Here is a 14,393-nt window from a genome sequence, read left to right as displayed (position 1 = left end):
TACATTACGTATCAGTAGTTAGTCTGATTGAGTTGATTTTGATTATTTTTTTTTCAATTTTCCATTTTCAATTTTCCTTATATTGTTCATAAATGAGCATGAAACAGGCAAAAATGCCATCCAAACTTTATTAAATTGATAATATGATACGTACGATAATCTTAGCAAAATTAAAAGAATAAACATACCAAATGAAGAGAACAGCAGGATGCTGGAGAAGAGTAAAGCCCAAGTAACAGATAAACTTCTATGATGAACTTCTGAGTTTGTCTTGTAGACATTCAGCTGGTTCATTACCAGTTTTGTTTATTCAATTAATCAATATTTTCACTTTTCACTGATCTCCAAAGTGTTTTTTTTTTTTTTTTTTTTTTTTTTTTTTCATCTTTTTTCTTAATCGTGTAGTGTCTGTAGTTTATTTATGCATTGGAAAACGCATCTATATAGAATCAGAATCACTGTAGTTTTAAGTACCTGAAACCCCATGTTTGTTTTCAGTAGATATGTTAAGACTTTATCATTAAGAAATCGGAAACATCTATTCAGAATTCATAGTGACCTTGAAGACAGTTACTGGAGGAAAATTTACACGAATATTATTATTATTATTATTATTATTATTATTATTATTATTATTATTATTATTATTATTATTATTATTAAATTACAACCCTAAATGGAAAAAAGAGAATGCTATAAGCCCAAGGGGGTCCAACAGGGAAAATAAACCAATAGGGAAAGGAAATAAGGAAATAAAACTATATGAGATGTAACGAATCAGGAATATAAAATATCTTAAGATCTGTGAAAACGTTAAAATAGGCTAATATCTAATAGTTTTGGACGTGCCTGATGAACCCAAGTGAGGACTTTGAAAGCCCCCCCTTATACGCACAGTTTTAATAGTCAGGTCACTGAACTGACAGTCCTGCCGGACATCGAGAGTCCCCACACGCTATTCAGGTCTGCCATCCGTCTAACTTCAATTGACACCCAGCCAGCGCCATGGCAACATCTCATCCCTAACATCTGGAGACTGCGCTCCTATGCTTAGCCGAGGAGCTGAAGTGCAAGAATAAACGAGCACCAAAGTAAATGGTGCAAACAATGGTTCTGCGGCAAGAGAACTAAATCCACTAAATTCTAGCATATAAGGAACTAGTACTAACATAAGGGAGTAACTGTAAAAGTATATATATATATTATATATATAATATATATATATAATATATATATATATATATACATATATATATATATATATATATATATATATATATATATATACAGTATATATATAATATATATATATATATATATATATATATACATACATATATATATATAATATAGTATATATATATATATATTATATATTATATATATTATTTAAATATAGCTGGTTCCGTGGCTAGGGACAGGGCATAATTATTATTATTATTATTATTATTTATTATTATATTATTATTATTATAAATCACTAGCCAAGCTACAACCCTAGCTGGAAAAGCAAGACGCTATAAGTCCCAAGGGCTCCAACAGGGAAAAATAGCCCAGTGAGGAATGAAATAATGAAATAAATAATGAGAAACAAATTAACAATAAATCGTTCTAAAAACAGTAACAACGTCAAAACAGATGTGTCATATATAAACTATAAAAAGACTCATGTCAGCTTGTTCAACATAAAAAACATTTGCTGTAATTTTGAAGTTTTGAAGTTCTACTGATTTAACTAACCTATTAGGAAGATCGTTCCACAACTTGGTAACAGCTGGAATAAAACTTCTAGAATACTGTGTAGTATTGAGCCTCATGATGGAGAAGGCTTGGCTATTAGAATTAACTGCCTGCCAAGTATTACGAACAGGATAAAATTGTCCAGGAAGATTGAATGTAAAGAATGGTCAGAATTATAAAAAATGTTATGCAACATGCATAATGAACTAATTGAACGATGGTGCCAAAGATTAATATCTAGATCAGGAATAAGAAATTTAATAGACCGTAATTGTCTGTCCAACAAAATTAGATGAGAATCAGCAGCTGAAGACCAGACAGGAGAACAATACTCAAAAACAAGGTAAAATGAAAGAATTAAAACACTTCTTCAGAATAGATTGATCACCGAAAATCTTGAAAGACTTTCTCAATAAGCCAATTTTTGTGCAATTAAAGAAGACACAGCCCTAATGTGTTTCTCAAAAGATAAATTTGCTGTCGAGAATCACACCTAAAATTTTTTAAAGAGTCATAGAAATTTAAAGAAACATTATCAATACTGAGATCAGGATGTTGAGGAACCATGGTCCTTGACCTACTTACAATCATACTTTGAGTTTTGTTAGGATTCAACTTCGTACCCCATAATTTGCACCATGCACTAATTTTAGCTAGATCTCTATTAAGGGATTCAGCAACCCAGATCTACATTCGGGGATGGGAATTGATGCAAAGAGAGTATCATCATCTGCATATACAAACCACAGGTCAATCTGTATATAGTATGAAAAGTAATGGGCCAAGAAACACTACCCTGTGGAACACCACTAAATTCTTGAATATAATTAAGTAGTACTAACATGAGGAGTAGCTTGTAAAAGTTGATATGCATATATATATATATATCTATATAATATATAATATATATATATATTTATATTATATATATATATTATACACTTAAACTTAAAACTAAAGAACAATAAACTCTTAACCATTGGTAAAAATGGTGAGGATAGGTCTATTCAAAATATTTCAATATATATCTAAAAATTCGTAACTTAGCTTGGGTTTCATTTGTAATTGCAAGGGTACATTATAGGTACATTATGGTGTTGAATCGTCTCGAAGAAAAACCTAACATTTCTTTTCTGTGATAATATGTCTGTGCTTATCGTTATGTACTTTAGTCCCAATGCATTTTCTGCTTATGGAAACTATATTTCAATATAAATAAATACCCACTTCTAAAGCCTGCCTGCTCTCTTGGTTGAATAAAGTCTACCGTTCTTTCTATTCAGCCTAATATGGTCTTTGAAAATATATATTACTGAGAGGAAACTTATTGGTGGTAATTTTTCAGGTATTTTGTATCTCCTTTTTTGTATGAATTTATATAACGAAATTTTTTTCCTAGCTGGCCTTTTAATGACACTTGCTTCTGCTGATACTTTGGGTACCTGCTCAGGTGTTTCAATATTTCTATTGGCAAAGTTATTTCTTATATCACCATTGTAGCACATTTCATAGAAGTTTTTGCAAATTTTAACACTCCATCTCTGCTGTTGATATTTCCATTTTCATCTTTTAAAAAGCGAATACCTGTTGGCACCCTGCTTCAAGTCTTCTTGTAATCAACTTGATGCTTCTTCCTTTCTTCAGCGTTTCCTCAATTTTGACCTGATTGTGTGTTGCGAATGCCTTGGGCCTCTAGTTTGTTTATTGTTTCATATAGTTCTGCTAATTTTATTTCATCTTTAGATTATATCATCATTTCCATTATTTTGTTTTATTAGGTTTTGTGTTGTTTTCTGATAGTTTTCCTTGATGTTGTCCACCTATCTCTTGTACTGATTCCAATACAATTTTTGTTAAATTACTGTTCATTTTCTTCTTTACTTGGTTCCATTTCATCATGTAGTTGGGAGGTACATGTTTTTTATTGCTAAATTAAATTCATCAGATGTTTATCTTATTACTGGGGTCTTTATTTTCTTTCTCAGAATTAGTTTTTCTATTTCTTTTCTTAGATCAAAGACAAATTTTACTTTTCTCCATTTTATGGTCACTTGACTTTATCTTGTTTAACACTGTTACATCTTTAACTAAATTAAGCTTTCCACAGAAGAATAAAAACTATTTAATTTTTCCCTTTCTCCATGTGCATTTTCTGGTCCTTTTTATGAAAAAGTTATTCAAGATTTTTAGATTGTTTCCGCAAGCATGTCTCCTCTGTCATTTCTTGTGTCTACTCCAAATTTACGTACAGTACATTTAAATATGAAAGTTACAAATAATATTGCCTCTTCTAAGAAAAATAGGTACTAAATCAGGCTATAGGACTTTATTTAACCGCCATTTCCCTACCAGTGGAAATAGTTATTCTAGCCTAAGCTAGACTACTCATATACTAATATATCCTAATAATTGATATGCCACCATAACATGACCTATTCCATACAAGTCTAGATTACCTGAAATATACATCAAGATGAGGAATATAATACCAAATCCGTAGGAAAGAGAGGACAAACAATGAAGTTGATCATCAGCATTTTTTTCGTGATAGAGCAAACACATAAACGTGGGAATTGCTTTTAATTTGCACATTTACATTAATTGCATGTATTTCAGAATCTCTTACGTAGTTCATGATTCTCTCGTGTAGTTCAGATGGATATGCATAGTGTGTAAATACCCTGCTAAGTTTGTAAACTATTGTAGTCATTTACAAGGAATGAATAGCTAGAAATATAAACAAACTGTTCAATATATTGCTATTTTGGTACTCTGGCATTTTGTGAAAAAGATGCCAAAAGAAGCCAAATGGGGGCTTTACAGGAGGTCACAGAAAAAGCAACATGAGAGGTGAAGATGTTGCGTTAGTTACGAAGCAAATCTTCAAATTTTGTTAAAACCTCCTAATCTTCTTAACCTTTAAGTTGTTTTATAACTGCAAGGCAGACTCATTTCCCCGTTGAAGATCATCTTCGTAAAGGACTAGTGCGCTCGTGCATTGTTAGCATGACGCGCCCACTTCAGTCCACTGCTGCATCCACTTTTTTGCCTTCTATTGAACCTAAGCTTACACTTCCTTGTGACCTGCTTTTCAATATCCTTCAACTTTTACCACAAGTGCTATTGCAGGAATTTCATTCTGTTGAACTTCTTTTTCTTTTTGATCAGGCTGAGCGGCATTGCCTAACGTATAACCAATTGGTCTCTCCCCGCTCCTCGGGTTGGTGGAGAAGCAGGATTCATTCCCTGGTGAGAGGGGTACCCCGAGAGGCACACTCGGAAACCACAACTGTCGTGTTGTAGTTAGGAAAGGGGAAGGGGTGGGAAAGGTTTAATCAATCTAAATATGTAGCCGTTCTTTTTGACTGGTCGCGTACACTAATAAAAATAATGATGATAATAACCAATAAATCCTGATCTTGAATCTTACGACAGGAGAATGTAAGCAAGGTCTACATCCAGACCCATAACTCTTATGGAGGGTTTTTGTAGTAACCATCTTTTCCGTTTACACGATATTTTTCGCGCCCTTTCGAGATATTTTCGGAATGTCCATTGGTTTCTCCCTAACGAGGTGTCAGCTGTCACTCGTCGGACCCCAGTGCCGTTTGTGTTCGCTCGTGTTTCGACGTCACTCGGGTGGCTTTGAGAGAGAGAGAGAGAGAGAGAGAGAGAGAGAGAGAGAGAGAGAGACTAGTCCTGTTTGAATAGAATTTGTTAGAGGCGAACGTTGGTTTCGCTTAGTATTCAATGGTTAAGTATTATAAGCATCAATACCCATGGCATCTAGAAAAAAAATATAGGAATATATAACTGGTTACATATGAAAACACTAATTGTATAGTCAATATCTTAATAAACAACCAAGAGGAAACCTATTCCTGCCACATAAGGTACATAATCATCATCTATTTGATATAAATAATCGGCAAAATGACGATAACTTTAGCGTAATCGTTCTCTGAAAAGATTTGTCTCTGCCTCGTGGACGATGTCGAGACTGCACTTGGAAAAATATATACAATAATGAAGAAACGTTATGTGCAATTTATTGCCCATGCCTTTATATCATGTTAGTTAAGTTAGCTCTCTCTCTCTCTCTCTCTCTCTCTCTCTCTCTCTCTCTCTCTCTCTCTCTCTCTCTCTCTCTCTCGCGTGAGTTTAACGTCAGGAAATTCACAATCAATTAGTCATCCATACCAAGAGCCTTAAAATAAAGTTTATTTCATATTCATATTTCCTTTATTGCTTTTCATGACTTGCTCCTCGTAAACCTACAATTGGTAGGGAATTAAGTTCCTAGTTGTTAGCCAATTATCGTGGGTCGCAATTGTAACAGAGATATAAAATTTACAGAATTTGGCGATTGGTGCTCTCAATGTCAGTTTTCATTCCCTTTATTTTAACAGTATCTGTTTGTGCTGTTCATTAGTAAATTAATAAGTATCGTCCGGACGCTGAAACTTGTGTTTTAGTAAAGTTTCCTCACATATTAACAAAGAAATAAATCCTCTCTAATATACTCATTGATGTGAATAATTTAAAATCATTGATAGAATATCATTAATCTCATTATTCAAAGGTGAATGGTCTTTGTCAGAAAAAAAAATGCATCAAATTGAAATACAGCACATACAATATGTTAGCAGTGTTAAAGCAACATTTTATGAGTTGTTAACTACTTTCATTTTCTTTCGATCTGTTAGTATTAGCCAAGCTTTAACCCTAGTAGGAAATGCAGGATGCTACACGCAATTGGGTTTTAACAGGGAAAATAGCCTAGTGAGGAAATAAGGAAATTAATAAACTATAGAAATATTGAATAAAGAATATAATATAACTTATTATCAATAACAACGTCAAACCATATCTTTCATATTAAACTATAAGGAGAATTTCATGTTCGTCTACTCTACATAAAAACATTTGCTGCAAGTTTCAATTTCTGAAGCTCCACCGATTCAATTGCCTAATTATTATTATTATTATTATTATTATTATTATTATTATTATTAAGCTACAACCGTAGTTGGAAAAGCAGAATCATATAAGCCCAGGGGCATTAACAGAGAAAATAGCCCAGCGAGGAAAGGAAACAATGACAAATAGAATAACTCAAGAACAGTAACATTAAAATAAATATTTCCTATATAAACTATAAAAACTTTAACAAAACAAGAGGAAGAGAAATTAGACAGAATAGTGTGCCCAAGTGAACCCTCAAGCAAGAAAACTCTAACCCAAGATAGTGGAAGACCATGGTACAGAGGTTATGGCACTACCCAAGACTAGACAACAATGGTTTGATTTTGGAGTGTCCTTCTCCTAGAAGAACTGCTTACCATAGCTAAAGAGTCCCTTCTACCCTTACCAAGAGGAAAGTAGCCACTGAACAATTACAGTGTGCAGTAACCCCTTGGGTGAAGAAGAATTGTTTGGTAATCTCAGTGTTGTTAGGTGTACGAGGACAGAGGAGAATCTGTGAGAAATATGAAAGACTATTCAGTGCATGCGTAAGGAAAGGGAAAGTGGACCGTAACCAGAGAGAAGGGTCCAATGTTGTACTGTCTGGCTAGTCAAAAGACCCCATAACTCTCTAGCGGTAGTATATCAACGGGTGGCTGGTGCCCTGGCCAATCTACTACCATTAGGAAGACCATTCCCTAATCAGCGTCTCGCGATGAACAACCCCGTCATCCCATTGGTTTTTACAAATTCTTAGTAATCGTTCACCGAAGCTAATGAAGCTCCATAACATCTTTTTCTGTTTCGTCTCGTCCTCCTAAATGTAGTCGTATTCTCACATAGGGTAATCTTAAAGGGATCTTTTAAAAGTAAGTCTAATTAGAAAAGAGAACTGGAAGGAGAATTAGATTTCTGTTAATGTATCGAAAAGGAAAGTCTTTTTGAACCTTATTTTCAACGGAGGACTATGAAAGGGATCTTCATTTTCTTTTAGTAGTAGTATTCAGGAGAGAGAGAGAGAGAGAGAGAGAGAGAGAGAGAGAGAGAGAGAGAGAGAGAGAGAGAGTTGAATTTTATTATTTGCTAGAACGATGATAAGTTTTGTAGATAATTCAAAATTAGAAGTAAGTTCTTATTCAATGCGCTTGTGACATTATTGTACATATAGTACATTTTATTCTGTTCCTTTTTTCTTATTGGTAACTATAGCACTTACTTGTAATATGAAATCCCAAATTCATCAGTTTAAGATTAATAAGTTTTTTGACCAGGAACTACTCAAATTACTTGGTTCGAAGTTGCCAGATACTCCTGAATTTGCAATTATTTCAGAAAAAAAAATTATATTTTTTATTTAACTAAGCTGTAACTATTGTCGAAAAAGCAGAATGCTACAAACTCTAGGGCTCCAATAGGTTAAATAGCCCAGTGAGGAAAGGATATAAATAAACTACATGACAAGTAATGAAACAAAACAATAATTTATCTTTAAGGCCCAAATCAATTGGCAGTTCTTTAAAATAGATCTGTCATAATGATATAAACTGTAGAGAGAGACTTGTGCCAACCTTTTCAACATAACATTCGGAGCAATTTTTAACTCCTGAAGTTCTACTGATTTAACAGCCAGAATAAAATTTCTAGAATGCATATTATATCTCAGAGCAGTTTTGAAGTTTTACCCTTTTAGGATTTTTTAGCTTTGAAATTGTACACACACACACTCTCTCTCTCTCTCTCTCTCTCTCTCTCTCTCTCTCTCTCTCTCTCTCTCTCTCTCTCTCTCTCTCTCTCTCTCTATCTCTCTAATGAGATTTCTTTATGACTCTTTCTTCATATCGTCAGTTTGCTGACTTCTTCCTGGCTAAGCCCCACTCTTTTTCTCCTTCCTCATTCTGTCTCATCGGACTCTACGTACAAAATACACATTTTAACACCTGTTCCTTAGTTTTTCTCATCTGAGAAAAGACAAGACTATATTATAAACATCGCCTGAACTTTATAAAGATAATATACGACCAATATTAATTCCATATAATTTTTACCTGAAGCTAATTTTTATAATTTCCATTGAAACTGTAAAATTAACATTATTTGTATACCTTTAAAAATGTAGTAACTTTTTAAAAAGTAGCAAGAAATTCATTAATCTTTTTGAAAATAGCCTAAAATGCAATAACCTTTGAGAAAGGTTGCCTGAAATACAATAACCTTTTTATAAAGTAGCCTAAAAGGCAAACATTTTTTCAAAAAGTATCTTAAAAATTTAGCCCCAATGATGTTACGCGAAAAGAAACGAATTTTGGTAAGTTAAGATCTTAAACGCTATTAATGGCTTTTTATCTTGCTTCCAATTTCTGCCCTCTTCCAATGTTGAAGAAATCCGTTAATTTTTTTCTTGCAGCCTCTAACTTATTCCCAGTGAATTTCTCAAGTTGATGATTAAAAGTTCCTTCTAGTCCATTATTTACTTTTGATAAAAATGTCGAAAAGCAACAAAAGGAAAAATATAATCAAAATCTTCAGAAATATAGTCCCCCTGATCATATAGATGTTTTTGCAATTATTTTTTTTCTGCATTTTATGCTCACTTTTATCTCTGCCATTAACTTCACTTTCCAGTTCATTTTGGAGACCATCTATCGTCCTCCACCTTCGTCTATTGCAAGATTCCTTTTGAGTCGTTTATCATATTTGTATAGCATTTCAGCAATTTTTAGTAGTCAAATCTTTATTCTTAACATTTATGAGGACAAGAGACTTTTTGCGTATATTAATCCATAGTAATTAGTGAATCCTGGACATGAAAATATTGAAACCTATTGACGTCAGAATATATATATATATATATATATATATATATATATATATATATATATATATATGTGTGTATATATATATATATATGTATATGTATATGTATATATATATATATATATATATATATATATGTATATATATATATATATATATATATATATATATATATATCGGTAAGGTAAGATTCGAGTTTGTAAATTTGATATCAGTCGAGATTCAGTATAATATGCACTAACTGATAAGCATCTATCTGACACACTATATGACACATGAAATACTTTGCATTGTAAAAATAAGACATTTAGACATTACATAAACGCTGACATAGCACGACCAGCTTGCAATCACAGTCAGCATGATAGTCTAACACAGTATTTATTCGAAGTCACTGGGTTTAATTGGAAAAGGCGACCGCTGATAGTTAATTAATGTTATCTGGTTACAATTATCCAAATTACTGTAGGCTTCAATGACTTCAGTTGAAGAGATAATTGAAAAATGATATGTATTCTGACTTATACTAATATTATGAAACAAAAATATTTGAAGAGACTTGCAAAAGAAGTATAACTGCAGATTGAATGTAAATTAACATAGTTGTGATAGCCTATTGAAAACGTCGCTGTCTGACAATCTGTTGCAAGAAAGTTCGAGAATCACTCAAGCTAGAATTTCTATACTAATTTTTTTGGACGAGTCAGATTTGTGCAGACTCGCAGGGGTGCCCTTTTAGCTTGGAAAAGTTTCTTACAAGGTGGTTGACGAAGTGTTTTGTCCGAATAGAATGATTATATCAAATAATTACCTAGTAATGTGAATCGAAACTTATTTACTGACCTAAATTTCTTCCTCAGATATATGTATAGTCAATAAATGATGTTAACGAATAAAGAGATTATTAAGTATTGCGATGGTAAGTATAAATTTGATAACAACGCCTGTCGAAGTGAACGACAAGAGCTTGTTTTGGGATGGACGCTCCATAATTTTGTAACTTTTTACATATTTTAATATAAATTTTGATAAATTCCCCTAAGCATAAGAAAGACATGTTATTATAAACTTTCATTGAATACCAGAATCTACTAAAAACATGGAATTAATAAAACTCCCTGTGGGTGAAAAATTGCGGGGAGGTAAAAGGAACAGCCTACTCTCAAATACCGAGGCAAGGATGGAGGGGTGGCATGGTTGTAACTCGGTGCATTGAATTCGTCTAATTGTGATTTTTATGCAATTTATGGAACACCACAGTATCCTCAAACCGAAAAAAAGTGTATTAATAGAATCTATACCTTTACGGAAAAATAGCAAACCCTTTCTATACGGACCTACATCATAAGCCTATGATGTAAATAAATTTCGATTCATATTACATGGTAATTATTTGAATACAATCATGCTATTCGTACAAACTACTTCCAGCCAATCAGCTTGTAGGAAACTTTTCTGAGCTAAAAGGGCACCCCTGCAAGTCGTGCAAACCTGCTCATTAAAAAAAAGAAAAAAAAATAGTACAGCAGTGTTGCTAACTCACCACCCTTGTGGGCTAGGGAGCATCAGCATCCATTGCCTGGCCCTCCTTGTTCCTAGCTTGATAGAGAGGGATCTTGAACGCTGATCTCATATATATATATATATATATATATATATATATATATATATATATATGTATATATATATATATATATATATTTATGTGTATATATATATATATATATATATATATATATATATATATATATATATATATATATATATATGATGCGACTGTAGGGCATTGTCCAGTTCCTTGTCTCTGCCATTCAAAAACTAATTATTCACGCAACCTACAAGATGTATCTTAACAAATAAGAGGAACCCATCTAATAGACCTCCGAAAATCATAAAGCAGATTATAATGAAAGTAGAAAAAAAATATATAGACCTACCGAATTGAGCTAAAAATGTTTCAAGGACTCCTTAATCAGCCTTTTCTGAATTCACTCTTATGACCCACTCTCCTCTTGTGTCTTTATAACGATTACTCAGTAGATTTGCCACTCGTTCCAAATCGATTAATTGCTGGAGAGTCTTTGGTTCCGTGCTTTGGGTTAATTATTTTTTTTTTTTTTTTTTTTTTTTTTGTCGTTAACGATTAGGGTTAGCTTTGTAATGCAAGTATTCTTACGCTCTTTTTTATTTTCTTTCATGTACGTAGGTTAATTTCCTTTATATTTCATTGTTTTTTTTTCATTCTGTTGAGAGTTTTTGTTGGTAATTTTGGTGTTCATATCTGGTTTGTTTCCATCATATGAGAGAGAGAGAGAGAGAGAGAGAGAGAGAGAGAGAGAGAGAGAGAGAGAGAGAGAGAGAGAGAGAGAGAGATTCTTTTATCACCTTCCTAAGTCATCAGCTGTGGCCTTCACTCACCCTGCAAATATAAACATTTTTGCTTCCCCTAAGTATTAACGCCGAGGCAATATAGCCACTGATGTCGCACAGAATCTTTCAGGAACAACAAATCGATGGAATTTCTCAGCTTAGGTGATGCTATACAATATTGAAGGTTGCTATTTGAAGTCGTGATACTGATCATAGAATACACATTTAGACTTAGGGTCATATGTATATGTTCTTGTGCGTACGCATCTAAAACATTATTTATAATTTATTTGCATACTCCATTTGTATTGATTTTGTGTATTCGGATATGATTGTTTTATTGAAAACTTAGTTTCTAATTGAATAATAGTGTTTTGTGCAGAATATTCCTTTTCTAGGTGGTACATAGCTTCTTCTAAGTACGTAAAATGTAGTTCTCATTCGGCTCACCCAAAGGTGAGATATAAAAGCTGATATGTTTAGTATATCACCGTCGTTGACAAGTACCATTTATATTGCAGGGGTTCTCAGTCTTTTTCCCGCCAAGTACCCCTAGAGTTATAAGACCGTTTCCCCGAACCCCCAGTAATCTGACGTCGAACAAAATGGTAATTTAGTGACTAATTCAATATACAATGGTACAGCATGGAATATTATCAAATGATTCAAATTTAAATTGCTTTATTGAGATGAAACATTGATATTTCAATTATTTTCGAATAATACGACTCGTCCAGGAGTGAAACAATAATTCCAATATCAACCAACACTGAATATCAGTGTGAAGGTTGTGCCTGTTTGTTTCTCAATTCGGGGAGCATTATTAGACAGGTAGAAGCGTGGGTCATGGTCCACATTAAGCCGTAATCGATGATTAGTTTTCATGTTCAACAGCGTTAAAAATCCTCCCCCACACAAATAAGTACTAGAGAACACCAGCAAAGAGGCAAGAACTATATCTAATACAACAGGGTAAATCTCACAATTCTAGACCAAAACTTGACCGCGGAAAAGGATTCAAATGCATTTTCTGGAAAAGAATCGTTCATCAACTCTAATTCTTCTTGCATATTATCTGGGAGACGGTGCAGATCCACAATGAATGGGCTTCTAATCAATTTTGATCTCTCTCTCTCTCTCTCTCTCTCTCTCTCTCTCTCTCTCTCTCTCTCTCTCTCTCTCTCTCTCTCTCTCTCAGCTTATTTCACTATCTAAAAAAAAAAAAAATTCTCATCAGCTATCTAAGTACCCCTAGCAATCTATTTTTGAAGCCATATAGGGATTTAGGAATCCCAGGTTGAGAACCTCTGATTTACAGTATACCATGCGTGGCACTCTTTAGACTCTATTAAATTCCCATTTTCTGCATTTTACGCTTACAGTGGGCCATGTATGGCACCCTGTAGACTGTATTAAAGCTTCAATTTGTCTTTTACTTTTGATCCGTCTCCTACCATATCGTCTTTCCCAACTTTTGTAACTGTACAATTGCCAAAATTTCTTATATCCTTTAAGATCAAATACCTCAGACGATCTCGGTTATTAAAGAAATGTGATTATCGTGTCATTAATCAATCACTATGTTAAGTGTGTTTTACTTTATTAGATACTTAGGAACTCATAGAGTTGAAACAAGTTCTTACAATCGAGGATTCGTTTCTACTACATCTTAAGTCACGACAGGATTTGACAAATCTGAAAATTTCACAATTGTTAAATCATGATTCTTAGATTGCCAGAACCAAAAACTATATATTTTCCCAGCCTGTTCAATTTGGTTTTAAAACCGTGCGAGGAGAAACACCATATATATATATATATATATATATATATATATATATATATATATATATATATATATATATATTATATGATATATATATATATGTGTGTATATATATATGTTTATATACAGTGTATATATATATATATATATATTTATATACAGTATATATAAATATATATATATATATATACTGTATATATATATATATATATATATATATATATATATATATATATATATATATATATTTGTGTGTGTGCCTGTGTGGAAACGCGTGCATGTGGTAAAAACTGCTTTTACTGTCCTGTTGTACGCAGTTAAAAATTTGCCGTGAAATAACGGTAAAAATGCGGGAATAAATGTTCCCAGGCATTTACCGTTTTCAAAACGGATATATTGACGTTAAGGAGTGATATTACGGGCACCAACCCGTAAAATATAATAACAAAGTAGGGTAAAATTACGGTCGCCTGTGTTTTACTGAAATATAGCTGAGACATATATAATTTTACGGAGAATTTCTGATTAGAATTACAGTTTTTTTTAAGTATAGTGTAAAAACACATTTCACAATTTCAATTTTAATTAATGGTCACTGATAATATCTGAAGGAATAATAGCTGCTGGAGAAATAGAAATCTTTATAGTTCGTGTTGGATTAAGCCCATTTTTATGTGCTGGGCTGAAATGTGTTTTGTGAAGAGATAGAAAATGAAGA

General features: G+C 32.8%; 1 protein-coding gene across 1 annotated transcript in view; it reads left to right on the top strand.

Annotated features, from left to right (window-relative positions):
- The window catches only part of LOC137658240 (cyclic nucleotide-gated cation channel subunit A-like), a 319,691-nt gene that overhangs the window by 192,199 nt on the left and 113,099 nt on the right, over positions 1–14,393 (top strand).

Source organism: Palaemon carinicauda, chromosome 19 (assembly GCF_036898095.1).
Source record: "Palaemon carinicauda isolate YSFRI2023 chromosome 19, ASM3689809v2, whole genome shotgun sequence".
NCBI classification, from domain to species: Eukaryota; Metazoa; Arthropoda; class Malacostraca; order Decapoda; family Palaemonidae; genus Palaemon; species Palaemon carinicauda.
This window is presented reverse-complemented; position numbering and strand designations above follow the sequence as displayed.